The sequence below is a fragment of the Aythya ferina genome, assembly GCF_964211825.1.
Source record: "Aythya ferina genome assembly, chromosome: 4".
NCBI lineage: Eukaryota > Metazoa > Chordata > Aves > Anseriformes > Anatidae > Aythya > Aythya ferina.
The window spans coordinates 43997411-44010580 of record NC_140300.1 but is presented as its reverse complement, the minus strand read 5'-3'; the positions used below and the strand labels follow the sequence as shown (position 1 = coordinate 44010580).

Sequence of the window (13170 nt, the reverse complement as noted above, 5' to 3'; positions counted from 1 at the left end):
ATGCTCAAATCTTTGCTTTCTCGTGTGGTTTGGCTACAGGCCAGACAAATGCAAGGTGCCTGAACCAGTCATCACAGCATGCAAAATCAGAACAAGCATGCAAGTTGTCCTTAAATTTTGTGCACCTAGATTCAGCCACACCACTATGAAAATAAAAAAATGTTCAAGGACTGCTTTATTTGCTCTGAGGGCAGTCATTTTTCCCACTAATGCAGGATCTTAATGGAAGAAGGCTGTGGGCAATCTTGATTTGGTTTGCACTTTTGAATTAAATTCCACAGTTTTAACAATTGTCTTTTAATGCAATCCTGCATATGGATTACATTTCAAGCATTCTATAGTTTGTTGCTTCCATTATTTTTATTTAGCTTGCTATCAGATTAATGCTAACTTGTCCTGTATTTTTGATAAGCCAAAGTAAATATTTGAACTGTAGAAAGATTGCGTCTTTTACTCAGGCTCATCACCATTGAGAAAATCTATTTGATAAAATATCTTAATGTTACTGTGGGCTTGAAAACAACTCCCTCCTCCACCTAAATAGCTGTTTTCCAAAAGAAAAAAAAAAAAGAGGGTGTGGGGAGGGTGATTAAAAGCTATTTTTGAGAGGTTTTAGTTCCTCTGTTCAGTCAGTAGACTGGAACTAAAAATGTTAGGCTTGAAGTTCACTGTAGAACTGTAGACTAGTCCTAGGGTAAATTTCTTGTCATTTATTGTTTGTTGAAAGAACGTGCGAGAATTAAGTGATAATTCTTTTCAATAATACTATTTTTAATGTACATACCAGCCATCTGACTGTTGGGAAACCTTGACGCCCTCTGTAGAGAAAGTCATGTCATAGCAACAGTGTGGGTTGTGGCTGGCAGGAAAGTGGGGCAGTGGAAAGGCTTGGGGGTATGCAGGGCATGTAGAGGTATGTGAGGACTGGCGTTACTGGCAGAAGTTATGGCTGGTTGTCAGTGTTATTTGGGCTGCAATCAGTCTGCAGACTTCATCTTGGCCCACTTGGAGCTAAAACACAGACATTGCACATCGTTGCATTCCAATGAGCTAAGAAAAAATATATTGGAATGCTTGGCTTTTAAGGAAAATTGTATTAACCAGGCTTGAAACAGTTATTGGCCCACAGATACTAGTTGATACTGTTCACCCTGTGATTTGTTTCATTTTATTGATAACGTTTATCAATGTTTCCTTGTACACTGATAAGGAAATACTCTTACATTGTAATAGTATTTACTGGACTCTTGAAGTGGTAGGTTTAAGTGTGAGCTCAAAAAAAAAAAATAGACTGGGTATTGTGTAAAAATTAATATTAGTTCAGTCTCCATTCTTAATTTTGATACACCTATGGGAAATATAGATTAGAGAGTATGTCTTCAGATATTTTATATTATTATTTGGTTTTATTTTTTATGATTCACACAACATAACATAAATGTAACTTTTTACTATTTTTTAAAGAAGTGAAATGATGAAGCTACAAATTGAAGTAATACTAATCAAAAGAGCAGCTTTCCAGACACACATTTTACGTAGTTTTGAATTTTTCTAGAGCAGCTCTATTATCAGTGTAACTGTGATCTCTTTTCCTTGTGTCATAGCCTGAAAAAAAAACAACCACTAATTTAAGACCAACAAAGTAGTTACAAATCTGTCTGGAAGTGTGGATTATCTCAGTTACAGAGGCATTTTGTACCTCTATAAATATATTAATATATTTTGTTACAAAATCTTTTGAGTATGGCTTTTTTATTGTATGTCACTTCTACGTTTCTTATTTCTGATTTGTTCTGTACTGGCTGAACTGAGTAGTGTATTAAAATGCAAACAGGAGAGGGAGAAATCACTGATGTTGAGTTCATAATAACGGAGTAGCTTAGCAGACGCAGAATTTTGAAACACTACTGATGGTGTAAAAAATACGTACTGATAAATGCAGACAGCAGAATGAATGTTATCTGTAGTACTTTTATTCTGAGTTATTTGAAGATTGGTCCAATAGAATATCTTTATTTAGCATTTTTCAGCCTTATTTTTAAGCAGGTCTAAGGATAGTCCAACAGTAGAACGATTCCTGTTTAGTAAAGCATCCTTTCCTACGTACATTTATTTTTAATAGCATATTTTTGTATTGTATACACGTGTATATGTAATTTGAAATGGTACGTATGATCAGCTCTGGTATGATATTGATAACCATGCAAAGAGATTTAATGAGTGTCATCACCAATGGTGAGTTATTCTGTTTTTACTTGTGAGTAAAGATGAAAGTAATAAAAAATCTGCTTGTGTGTATATCTATGTGCATAATCATTCTATATCTATGTGCTAAATGAATTTATCATGCACCTTTGACAGCCTCACCTTCTTCCTGCTTACTAATCCATCTCCCTAAGGACCTGCGCTAACATTCTGTACTGCCGAGCAGCTTCAATCAGCATTTATTTTTCTCCTTCAGTCAGCTTGCCAGAAAATATTTCTTCTTTTCTCCACCAAATTCCCGGTTAGAGGCCGAATGAGTTTCTGATCTGGACAATTAATAGTATTTTTAGGCAGGCATGACACCACAGATTTACTGTCTGTTTATTAAGCAAGTATTAAACCAGAAATCTTATTCTAGATTTCTGGGTTTTGGAAAGGATGCTTTAAGCTTTCTCCTTGCGATAAAGTTTAAGGTTTGGGGCTTTAAATCCTGAAAATTGTAGTGGAATATATATTTTTCTTTGCAAACCTGAAAAAAGGATAAACCTCTATATTGCAAGTTACCCAGGCTTAGGTATCATATGGAAATAATAGTATGTGTTCAAACCCTGGCTATTTCTCCACTAAGATAGTCTCTGAGTATATACGCTGCCAAGCCTGGACCACATCAGTAATGAGAAGCCCGTGATGTTTCTGAAGTATCTTCACGGATATGTGTGTGGATATCGATGACCTAACTCATCAGGAGAGGCCACACACAGAATAATAGTGGAAGGAACTGAGGAGTGGAGGAGTTCAGGTTAATGCAGAATTTCCTTAGGTCTCCTAAATGGCTCCAACTGGCACCTTTATTTTTATAGGCAGTCAGGTTATATATATTACAAGAAGGAAGCACTCGTCTAGGAAGGAAAACTACTTGATTAAAACCATATTCCAACTTTCTTTCTTTCTTTTTTTTTTTTTTTTTTTTAACTGAAAATGTAGAACTTTTACATCCTCTCATACTGCTGTGAACAATTTTTTCCTGCCATTCTTTCTGCCTATGGGAATAAAGGATGTAAAGTATTTTGAAAGGATCTGACTGCTATAATCGAAAATTTTAAACTAAAATGCAAACCATGGGCCACATGCTACCTTTTGGCAGATAAACCCTGGGGAGCGCAAAGCTTGCATAATTCAAAGGCAAATCTCAGGAGGGGGGGGAACAGATCAAGAGAGGAGGGTTTGAGCTGGAGCCAGTGGGGGAAGGGAACAACTGGAGAAGCAAGGCAAGGGATCCAGTACATCTGCTGGCATATCTGTGCACAAGTCATCCCTGCAGAGACCATTCCTTCATCCACTTCTTTTTTTCCTCAAGCCATTTTAACAGTGTTGTCATCAACTCTGATCTTTGTATTTGTGTATCTCGCTGAAAGAGGTTCCAACTGCAAAGGGATGTTGCTGTTAGTTGACAAGCAGTAAATATCACATCTCTTTCCTGTGGAAAATACGGTATATGCCAGCAGAAGTATGCTATATTACTACTTTCTGTTGACTCTGTCTTGAAAAAACTATTTTGATCTGAACTTGCAATCATAAGATTTGCTGTGAAGGGGTTTTTTGTGCCTGCATGGAAGAGGCAAGAAGTCACAGTACTACAGATAAATGTCATCCAGCGGTTCTGGAGAGAATTCGCATCACCTTCTTATCACAAATTCTGTTCTCTTTTTGAAACAGCTGTCCAAGTTTTTTTTTTTGCCTTTTTTTTTTTTTTTTTTTTTTTAAAGATATAATTAGTTCTATGCCATTCAGACAAGCAACTGATGAAGGAGTGAAGCACAATCTGTAGAAAATAATTTGTATCTTGGAGTAATTTATATTCTATTACTTTCTTCATCAGAAGAATAAAAATTTCTATTGTCTCTAGCATAGAGTAAGGGTTGACCATCATGAATTTGGGCTCCACTTGGAGTTTATAATTAAAAGTCCATTTCTCCACTCATACCCCTCTGTGGCTAGCATAAACACTAGATAAGCTTAAAGAAAAGAGATTATAGCCAGAAGGCTAAAAATTACTTGGAGAATATATTGATTTACTACAGGAGCCCCTCAGCTTCAGGAGGTATACAAAATTATGTACCATACTTATCAAAAAGCACCTAACTGTATTCTCTGAATAATTTTTAAAATATCATATGGCATGATAACTGTAGGCAGTAATTAAGAAAGACTGATGATTTTAGAATTAGCAGTAATAGTTTGAAAAACATGAGAGTAAGACCCATCCATTTACTATCCCACGTACTTTCATTACAAAGTGATTTGCACTTAGCCTTAGATGATTCAGTTGTTTTATACTTCTTCCTTTAGAAAGAAGGTACCATTTTGTTATAGGAAGGTAGTCTGTTTAACATTAGGAAGCACAGCTTTCTCCATTCTATCGACACCTTTCTTTCTACCATTGATATTTTATTTCCATATGAACTGAGGAGATTCAGAAATTGTGAAGAATCAGTTTGGACATAGCATTTGGTATGTTATTTCAATGTGCCACTTCTGATTATACAAAGAGAGGAAATTATTATTTTTATTTTCTGTTTTAAGGCATATGGCATAAATTATTTAATGGATAATAGCTTTTAAATGTTACCCCAGATTAATATCGTTGGGTAAGTTTTGTGCATCTTAGACCTCTCTCTTATGAGTCTAATTTTATTTTTAAATATTTACAATTTGAGAGACTTCTGTGCTTTCCAAAAGAAGTTACAAGGATGTTTAGTTTACATGACCCCGGTTTCATGACAGCAGTAGCAGATCTGATATCTTATCCCAGAGAAAGCATTTTTGGCCTCTCTTTTAGCTGTGCTCATGGTGGGAGTTAATAGCATATTTCAGCTCTAACTCAGCTGGAGAACTCTGACAGCAGTGAATCTTTCACAAAGTATAAACACAATTTGTATTTATAGCATAGTTAACATTTACTAAATAGTTGGGAAAATGATCAGTCTGGTTTTAGCAGGTTGGGCAACAGTCTTTGTTGTGGCTGTGATGAGTTTTAAAAAGTGGGATAAAGTGATTATAAAATACTGTCACAGAGCAGTAAATTTAAATGTGTTGAATTCAGTAAGTAATGAATTTATGCAGGCAAAATTCAAACTGTTGTTGAAATGATCACTGAATCATCTCTGGCCAGAAGTGTGTTGCACAGATGGTATGCTTGACGTTGTGCAGCACAGGAACAGCGTGAAAAGCCAAATAAATGTTAAGACTTGGTCTAGTTCTAATTGAAAATCAGTATTAAAATATTGTATGCAACCAGAGTTAAGAAGAATATATTTGAAGTAAGCATACTGATTTCATGGCTAAGGAGAGTTGGACTTGTCAACTGCAAGCAAACGCTGATCTGATGGGAGACGCAGACAAATAGCACAGTGAAGATAAGAGCCTCAGTTGCCATTGTAGGCGAGCAGTTCCCTCTATTGCATGAAATCAGCTGGTTGAGATGTTGGGATTCTCCCAAGAAGAGTATTTTCTTCTGTTGAAAAGGAATATTAAAATAACAAGAGCACCAGCACTGCCACTGGCCCATATTATTTACCTATGAATTCTCACATCTCAGCTTTCACTGTGACTTATCTGTGGTGTTTGAGTAAACAGGCAACCTGAATATAATCAAGTGTTCGCTGTGATATCTGGGAGGTGCGGCATTTCTTTGATTCTATTTAGCCCAGAGTTTGACATGACAAATGGGGTTTTATTGCCCTTTGTCTTAACTTATGTATTAAATACATTGCTTAGAAACAGACATAGAAATATTCAGCTAGGTTTCAATCCAGAAAAATGGTTGACCTGAATGTTCTCTTCATTACAGAATAGATTCTATTTTTATTTAGTGCTTCTACTTTTGTATCCAAGAGGAAAAAGTTTGATATTTTAGAGTTATCTAAAGTAGGACTGAGATGCCCAAATAACAAAATAAGAATCAAACAACTGTGCTTACTAAAAATAGTAAAGGTTTATGGAAAGAGGTAACTCGTGCAAGTAAGTTCTTTGGCTCTGAGTGCTTTTTTTCTCAGTCCGATTGTAATTCAAAGAATAGAAATGTTCAGTGCAGTCAGTTCCCTTACCTCTTCTTGCTTGACCTGTCTTGTGGATCTATCAGAGCCAGAGAGGCTTTGAGACCCCCTGGGCTCTTTTCATTTTCATTTGTGCCTGGCTGGTCAGCCTTAGATAGTTGACATATTTGTTGGCCAACATTTAAGAACAAGTAATCAAAAAGGTAAACAAGAAGTGGAAAAAAGAATTGTTCATAAACTATCAAAAACAACTTTTTTGAAGGGAAAGTTTTTCCTTTGATTGTTTTTTAATCTTTCTTTTTTTTCTTCCTTATGTGGAAAGAATGAGGTATGCTAGTGTATAATAGCTACAGTTCTCACAGACTAAGTCATCTAGCCTGAATCAAACATGGAGACAAACAGTCTACAAATATTTCATTAATTTGGTTTTACCAGCATCCTTAGATTATTTGCAGGTTCCTTAAGCAGTCCAATCAACACCTTGTACAACAGTTGGGAAACTAAAAAATTTTGTTTGGAGTGCTTTCATTGTATTCACAAACTGTAGTCTAGCCTGTCTAGCTCATGAATATTCCCACTGTGTCCGTAGATGGTGTATTTATTTACCAAACTGCATTATAACTGCAAATATAACTGTATTAGTTATATTTGAAAATAGCTGCTTTGTGAGTAGCTAAAACCTGAGGTCATGCAGAAGATGCTTTTCCTCAATCAGTGTCCAAAAATGAAGCCTCAGTTTAATATTACATTTTATTAGATGAAAAAAAAATTGCTGTAGAAAACTCTGAGATAATATTTTTTCCATACTTTGAAAACAGATAGTTTGATCTTGTTGTGCCTTAGTTTAAATATATGTATTAGCTTAGCTTAGCAAAATGAGTTGTTTCTTGTTCACACTTGTTACAGGTTCTAACAGGTGATCATGCAAAGGGTTTTTACGATCACTGGGTGCTGGATGTATTAACATCCCTCATATCAGAATGTTTTATTTAATAAATAGAAATGGTATCGAATTTGGAGAAACTCCATGGAATGCTAACAGAGTGGAACAAATTGCTTTCTTCCAAAGGAAAAGGTTTTATATCAGAAAATTTGGAGTCAGCTAAGTAGCTAACTAGACTGTATGTAGGAAGCAAGTTTTAAAGATTATTCTTTGCTTTTTAAAGGGGTGAATGAACAATGCCAAAAATGGTGAAGTCTCCAGGTAACGCATATTGCAATGCCACTGCTTTCTAGGTAATAATTATTGATTCTAAATGAAAGCAATGAGTTATTCTCTCGAAAACTTCAGTGCTGTAGTGAATAGAGAAATTAGGCAATTTTGGTTTTGGTGGTCACATAAAATGGAGACACTTAGACTTTTAAAAATTAGCCCCAGAGCTGCTTAGGATTTTGCTTGTACTGAATCCAGCATTATTTGCAGATCTTTAAATTTGTCTCAACTTTCTTTTTAGACTCTTTCCCCTTTTTACTTTGTCAGTCTCTTTGAAGTACTTCCAGACCTGTTTTTCTAGTTCTATTTTTTTTATCTGCCTCTTTCCAGTAGCCAAAGATTTAGGTGTTTTGAGTGAGCACATCAGTGCTCCAGACAGAGATACTGTTTGAAATTATCCATGAACCCAGTGCCTCTGAACATTATTGAGTGACATTTGTTTCTGTTGGTTGTGTCTGCTCTGTCTAACTGGTTTCTTTCAGATTGGCAGCTGGGATTACGCTGTTGTAGACGGACAGCTGCATGAACTGGAGATTTCAGCGAGGCCGTGCTAGACCTCTGTTTAATATGCCTGGAATGTATATATTCAGATTGGAGCAACTTATGTGGCCCCAAGGGGGAATCTATTTATATTTTCACAAACTGTGATTACTTCCTGTTTTACTTTAATGACTGCCATATAATTGTCATGATGGTTTGTCAGGACAAAAAGACTTAATTTTCTTGATTCTCAGAGAAAAATTCCTGATGCAGTTTAAGAGCTGGATTGGTGTTTTTGTTTTTAAAGCCATGGTGGAAGGAAGGTATCCTACTCTGTGTTCCCCTCTGTACTTCTTCATGATGCAAGCAGGAGAAAATACTCATATATTGAATCTCAAATAGCTTTAAGACAAAAAGCATAACAAAAACAAAATCCAAAAAAAGCCCAACCTCCAGGTGTCTGTGGTAGTTTGGATTTAAAAACCAGCAAGTGGCTGGACTAGTAACCTAAATTCCAGGCAAAAACAGTATTTTGAACAGAGACACAGATGAAACTTTAAAAAAAATAATACAAAAGATGTGATTCTCACAAAGAAGCTACAAGGAAGGAAAAAAAAATAAATGTATGCTTCATTTATATTTGATGGCTTTCATTTCTTCATTTTAATACCATTTTATCGTGTTGTGCCCTGTTCGGTTTTGTTACACAGCTGTCGGTAGTATTTCTGCCCATGCTTCAGCTCTGGAGCCATGACCCACGCTACTTGAGCTGAAGTAGTAACAGCATTAGTGGGCTACAAGAGAAATCTTTTACACTCCATTATCACAAACGTTTTGTAGGTGTGCTTAATGATACTTGCAGAACAGTATGTAACACTTGATCTTTCTTTTCTTTATCCTTCCTTCCCTCCTTGCTCCCTTCCTCCCCTGCCATTTGTTATACAACAAGCCTAGGAGAGGCAATTTTTTTTTTAAACAGTACATTAAGTGCATAGTTCAATTGATAAAATAAATAATTGGAATGATTCGATGAAAAGGGTCTGATTTGTGAGGTCAAAACAAAAGAAGGATTTTCTGTTTTGGCATGAAGAAATTAGGCCTCTTGTATTTTGAGAACAGTTGATGTGAGTGTGTGAATTTCCTATATGAACATTTGAGTGCTTTATTTTTTCCCTGGGTCAAGTGTAGTGCAATATCCCCAGGGCAGGTGTACAGTCAGCAAGTGTATACATTGCCAGTTTCAGAAAAGCATTTTGCCCATTTTTCACAATCTTGATCTAATGGGGATTGTTATGAAACAAGGGGAGAGGGTACTACGACAGGCTTCTCTTCTGTAATCTTCAGCCTGTTTTCAGCAATTTTATCTAATTGGGATGAATCATGCTTGTTCTCTGGCTAGTGTTATCAGGACTGCAGTCCGTGAGGAATTGAGCTAAGAACCGTACCATGGAAGCGTAAGTGACTATCGGGTGAGAAGAGGCTTTCTGATCACTTGTTATCGGAGCTTGATTTTAATCGCCATCCCACGGGGAAGGGAGCTAGTCGGTTAGCTGCTAAGCCATTCCGCTTCGCTGTCTGAAGGGAAACCTGTCAAATGGTCTGTGTTCTCTGGTGCTGCAAAGCAACATCTGGGTGGAAGGAGAGGGAAGACAAGTAATCATAATTGCGTATCACTCAAGCCAATAGAAATCACTGAGAAACATGTGTGTAAACCTTTTTGAATATTGAAAAGTGAGGTAGGAGCGGCAGAGAGCCAAAGTAATTATTTTTGTGAGGGCTGTTTTTTTCTGGACGTAAATAATGGGTATAAGGAAGGAGGATGAACCCCCAAACCTTTCCTGTTCCTAACACACATTCTGAAAGAATATATGTTGCAGTGCATGAGGTTTTTTCACCTGAGCTTTCAAATGTTTGGCATTTAAATCCTACTGATAATTGAGAAGTAACTGGAAATACTCACATACAGATATGTAAAGACACACTGACAGAAAGTAGCCTCTTTGTAACGATAAGTGTGTAACCTGTAATTGGGCGTTCAAGCTATAGGGTGCAGTTTAACATGGGTATGGTGTGCTCTTAGACTCTTTAGACAGTTTGGTGCTTTGTGTCTGAGCATGCATGATGAAAGCCACTCTGAGTTAGGTCTCTTTTAAGGGTCTTTAAATCTAGAGTTAAATGGTGTATGTCTTGCTTTTTAACTATACAGGCCTTCATTTCAGGATTCGAGTTCAAAACTAGAGACCGTTTCATTCTTTCTCTGTGACACTCACTGCAGTTCCCCCTCCACCCTCCCTCCCTCATATTTAATTTTATAGTTCTTTCAGACATAAACATGAAAAAAAAAGCAATTTTGACTTAGTTTCTGAGTGTTGCTGCAAAGAAAAGTAACAAACATCTGTTTTTACCTTAACTGCATCCATATGTTCAACCTCCCCATCACCCTCCTTCCCAAAAAATTTACAGCCGTATTTGGTGGGTACTGCATACTGTTGAATTAACTTGCTTCACAGTTAGATTAGAGGGTAGGTTCAGAGACTGAAAAGATCTGTGTTAAGCAGTAGCCAAAAGCTGTACTATAGCTACAGCAAGTTTTATTTTTTCGCTCCTTTTCTTTTAATTTGCTTCCTTATTCCCCCCTCTCCTCTTCTCAACCCCAAAGAAAAGAGGAGATAATCCAGGAGATTTTTGTAGGAACACTGTATTGTGGTAATCAGATAAATATTAACTTGTGAAATTTGCTTATGACTTCGGTGCTTACAAATTAATTAACATTTGAAACACAATGTTTGTCATATTAATACATGGCTTGAGATGGATACTGTGTGAATTATAGTAAAGAGTTAGTTAGCTTGTTTCATTTTATTACTTCTTGCTGTAGCATCTGGAACAATTCTGGCCTTACCAAAGTTTTGTTTTTGTAGAGGATTAACAGGAAGAAAGCTATTTTACTGAGATATTTGAGAAGCAGTGAAACAAAATGTTGAATGATATTATCTTTTACTTTGTGGTATGCAGCATGCTTTCAGAGATAAGAGTTTGTAGAAGTAAAGGTATCTTTCAACAAAGCTTATTCCTTTCCAGTTATACAGTGCCTCCAATAGAAAATAGAAAATTTCCCAAATATTTGTGCCTATAGTAATCAAAAAGTTGTATGCTTCTAAGAGATTCAGCAGTGTCAGAATACTTCCTCTTCCTCTGCCATTAGAAGAGGCTGGCCATCTCTTAGTAATGCTGACTAACGCTATTAATGCCTCTTTCAAGAAAATGAAGTTAGAAGCCGGGCTATAATTTCTTAGAAAGTAAGTTGATGGCTTCTTGACCCATGATCATTTTATTGTATATTCTCTGGTAAGTAGTAGGTTCTTTTCCTTTATCTTAAAGGAAATAATAGTTATCTTTCTGAGGAAAGCATTCGGTGCTCCTAGCTGATTTTCTTTGGCAGGTTGAATAAAAGTCTGAGTGACATCTGGTGACTAAAATGCCCCCATATTTCTCTTTCTCTTGTTATGTAAATTGAGAGAATGTGGATTGATTCTAGCTTCACCACCATTGTATGTTTCTGCTGCTGGAGGGAGGTCATCTTGCATCTTCTATATGTGATCCTTCTGACTGAGACATCATCAGATATGAGAACATGTACTGTTGACATCTGGATAGACTTTGAATACAATCTGTGACAAGGAACTAATCATTGGGGGGAGCTAGTACAGTGTCTTGGTCAGAATGAAGAAGCCTTGAAGCTAAAGAAAAAAATTTTACATTTTTATTAGTAATGAAAAGGAATGCAAGAGGTTTTTATGCTGAACTCCAGCTGCAATGTCTAGACACGATTGTTCAGGTGTTGTTGCCTTGATTTTTACTCAAGTTCTGCAAATTTCTGTTGGATCTCTGAAGATGCGTGGTAAAGAGAACATACAGATGCCACTATCTGTGCCTGTACTCTATACACAATTTTGATGTTTTATCAAACTTTTACCTGTGGTAGGATGTGATCCAAATGTGAATTTTCCCATTTCCATTGGCTGAAAGAGAAAGACTGTTTCAGTGGGCCATTGTATTCCTAGAAATGCATGTTCTCTTAAAGTATGTGAGGACCAAATGGAAGCTAATGAGTCTAGAAGACTTGTTTGTGCCTAAACTGTAAATCCCAAACTCCAGTTAGATTATAAACATGGATGTGGAAACAGACTGTTACATACAGACTGAAAACTGAGACTTTTTGGTCCCCTAAGATAGGCTTTGGCAAAAAAACTGTCCCATCAGTCAGCAGTTTGTGGTGATGGACCACTAGTTGTGTGAAAATAGGCAATGACTATTTACTCGCTGGTTGAGCAGAACATTTTATACTTCTTTTAAGATCCCGGAGGGATTATCCTCTGTTCTAAGGCAGGCTGGGAGATGAATAGCTGTTCTGCTGCTGCAGTGTGTTCTGTTCATCTGATAATGATGAGCATCAAGTGTGTGAGTAAGCAGTGGAATCATAACTGTGTCTCCTCCAGCTTTTAATGGATGGTGGTGAGCTTCTCAAGGTTTAGACATTGAAAAATAGTGTTCTGACCACTGATTTTTCATTGACTGAAGCAAGTTTAACATCTGATTTTTGTTCTACATCACTATGTGCTCTTGTTATGATTAATGTATTTGAGATGCTCTGCATTAATATGTTCCTGTGCTTAATTTTTCCTTTCTTAGTACTGGCACTATGTAAGCGAGTATAGTTTGTAGAAGTAGCAGTGGAAATTAAAGGACACAGCAGATTCAATGGGTATCACAAAACTCTGATTCTCTTTAATGGAAGTATCTATATTGATTGTAAGTCCATGTAGAAGCAAGTTAACAAATCTGAAGCTTATTATTTCCTCATTTTATCAATGCTATTTTCAGCTCTGTCTAAAATAAATGCATGGGAGTTGTGCTTCAAAAAGTATTTTATTCATTTTGAGTAATATGGAAAAAATATGGAGACATAAACACACTCTGTAGGTTTGCCCTAAAGATTTTAACATGCACGGAATAACTTGCATCCAGGACTGTCTACATTTTGCATCTTATATTCTTCTGGTACCACCTTCATTGCAAAACAGATTTTCAATTTGCTAGTAAAAATACCCACTTAATCTGCAAGTAAACATAGGCAAATCTTTTAATCTGGATGCTTTCGGCTTTTTACAGGGAGGGTAGAGCTGCTGATCAGTAAGATGTTGCTTTGTTCTTGCC

The 13170-nt window shown here is 36.5% G+C and overlaps 1 protein-coding gene across 3 annotated transcripts in view; it reads left to right on the top strand.

The window, feature by feature from the left end:
• LRBA (LPS responsive beige-like anchor protein) overlaps nt 1-13170 on the top strand; it is a 390502-nt gene that overhangs the window by 331967 nt on the left and 45365 nt on the right. The window lies entirely within an intron of this gene.